The sequence below is a fragment of the Myotis lucifugus genome, unplaced genomic scaffold, assembly GCF_000147115.1.
Source record: "Myotis lucifugus unplaced genomic scaffold, Myoluc2.0 scaffold_457, whole genome shotgun sequence".
In the NCBI taxonomy this organism is placed as follows: Eukaryota; Metazoa; Chordata; class Mammalia; order Chiroptera; family Vespertilionidae; genus Myotis; species Myotis lucifugus.
The window spans coordinates 19,417-22,174 of record NW_005871505.1 but is presented as its reverse complement, the minus strand read 5'-3'; the positions used below and the strand labels follow the sequence as shown (position 1 = coordinate 22,174).

The 2,758-nt window shown below is 60.4% G+C and overlaps 1 pseudogene; it reads left to right on the top strand.

Moving 5' to 3' along the window:
- The window catches only part of LOC102439375, a 34,495-nt pseudogene that overhangs the window by 14,108 nt on the left and 17,629 nt on the right, over positions 1–2,758 (top strand).

Below are 2,758 nucleotides of genomic sequence, written 5' to 3'. Positions count from 1 at the left end.
ATGCTGCTATAAAAAAAAAAAAGAACTCTTACCATTTGCAACAGCACTGATATAGACCTAGAGCAGTGGTTCTCAACCTTGGCTGCACATTAGAATCACCTGGGAATCTTTTTAAAATCCTGATTTCTGGGCCTCATCCTCTGGAAATTCTGTTTCTTTGTTACTAATGTTGTGGCCCCCCTCCATAACAAAGAAACAGAATTTCTGGAGGATGAGGCCCAGAAATCAGGATTTTAAAAAGATTCCCAGGTGATTCTAATGTGCAGCCAAGGTCGAGAACCGCTGCACTAGATGCAGGTTTCTGCTCTGCGTTGAGCTTCCCCATCAGCCGCCCGGGGTTGGCGAGGCTGGTGAGCCTGTTCGTGGGGGTGGCAGGCTGCTCTGAGCCTCTTCGGATCTGTGAGCTGCTCCTCCCCCTGGTCCGCACAGGCCTTATTTCGGGTCCCGAGGACTCGCTTCCCTGGGCCTGTCCCTGCTGGGTCAGTGGCTGTCCCGGAGCCGTGACCGTAGAGAAGAAACATTAGCGCTTGTGTAGCCAGGACTCTGGGGCCATGGAGGGGCCGCGAGAGGCTGCTGCCTGGTGCGGGTTCGGCTTGCTGACCACGGACCATCAGCCCGACAGCAGCCCAGCGCCCTCCTTCCCGAGGCCCCGCTTCTGCCGAGGCGCGCAGCACCCCTGCCGCCTGGAACGCTGGACTTCGGGTCTCCACTCCGTTCCTTCCGGGTCCTCACCCTCCCTGGGCCAGTGGCTGCCCACACTGGGAGCCCCGAGCTCCCTCCCTGCATGGTCGTCCTGAGATCAGTGGCTGGACCCCCGCTCTCCCCTCTCTCCCCTCCCCACACCCCTCCTCCCTCCCCTGCTTCACCCACCCGTTTACCTTCCTAGCCAGGCCTTTCTTCCCAAATCTGATCATAGTCTTGAGACATTTGTAGATTTCTAATATTTTTGGTCATTGGAACATTTGATTTTACGTTTAAGTCCCTTTATCTGTTTTGCTGTAAAACATGGATTGTGGGCAGCTCTGTGCAGAAGCCAGTGCAGCGCAGCCCCCTCTGTGGTTGCTGCCCCACTTCAGGGGGAGAGTCCACAGGACTCAGAGCTGTGGGCCCCTCTTCTGCGTGCGGGGCCGGCGCTGGCCGTGCAGAGGGACACATCACCCATCACCCCCGCCTCCGTGCTCGGCCCTGCGCGGTCTCCTGTTCCTAGCGGTCAGGGCCGCACGGAGCGCTGCATGTCTGCAGGAGACGCACAGAGCAGCCATTCTCCCTCCCACGGAGGAATCCCAGCCGCCGGGGTGGGCTCCGGTCCCGCCTTTCCTGGCAGGAACAACGCCTTCATTCAGAGGGATCCGGAGCCCAGGGCCAGGGCCACCCGCGAGGCCAGGGCTGGGCTGACCCCCAGGCAGACAGTCAAGTCCCAGTCCCGGGCTCCCAACCCCTTTCCACAGAGAGGGAGACCCCAGGTGCCACTCGCACCCCCAGTTCGCCCAAAAGAGCAGGGCGCTGGGAGGATCGCTGGGTCTGTGCCTCCTGGGAGCTCAGCTGCTCTCGCGGCATTAATTCCGTTTTCCCCTCCCCGAGGGGTTCCCCTGCAGCCATGCTGGGGGCCTGGGATGATCATGGAGAATGGGATGCTCCTGTGTGATGCCGTGTTTCTCCCACCGTGGCTCACGGCTCTCCTTCAGAACCCCGGGGTGCTGGGACCGTCCCCCGACCTCCAGCACTGGGAGCTCGGAGGGTGAGCGTGGGGCCTGCATTTTAAGCAAAGAATCCACATAGTTCTCACACCGGCTAACGTGGGAGAAACACTGGGCTAGTGCAGTATTATTACACTAGAGGCCCGGTGCACGAAATCCGTGCAAGAGTGGGCCTTCCTTCCCCCGGCTGCTGGCACCGGCTACCCTCTGGCACCCGGGACCCAGGCTTCCCTCTCAGCCCCAGCTTCATCCGGAAGGTCATCTGGAAGGATCTCTGGTCTAGTTAGCATATTACTCTTTTATTATTATAGATTGTGTTTGCAGGCAGGTGTGTGTGTGTGTGTGGTTTTCAATTGAAGCACCCAATCCTGCCCTGAGATGGGCAGTAGCTTCTGGAATTTCTCCTCCCCTCTACCTTCCCACCTCCATGTCCGACAGAGCTGTGCGGGGTCCAGAGGGGAGGGGAGAGCTGGGTGAGGCCTCCTGGATTCTCACTCATGTCAGGGGTGGGAAGGCCTCGCTCATGTCAGGGGTGGGAAGGCCTCGCTCATGTCAGGGGTGGGAAGGCCTCGCTCATGTCAGGGGTGGGAAGGCTTGAAGGGAGTGACAGGCTTTGGGAAGAGGGTTTCCCTGCACAAGGAGCCTGTGGGAAGTTCGCTGGGAGGTGCCGTGAGCTTGGATGTGTGTCGGGAGTTGGGGCGCATGGGACTGCGGCTGCCTCCTGTGTCGGAGCAGAGGAGCCACGCTGGGGCCGGGTCATCGGTGTAAAGAATTCATGTTGCCCGGGATCAGCAAGGAGTCCTGCCAGGTCCTGTCCACAGGCCCCTGCAGGGTGGATGGAGGGGGGACCCTGTCTATAGGCCCCTGTCCACAGGCCCCTGCAGGGAGGACGGAGGGGACCCTGTCTATAGGCCCCTGTCCACAGGCCCTGCAGGGAGGACGGCAGGTGGTGGCCAATTCCTCTGCTGCTGGCGGGAAACACGGGCACCGGGAAAGGATGCAGGCGGGGGCAGAGCCCGCAGACCTCACAGGACGGGGAAACACCTGTTAGCACCGTCCGT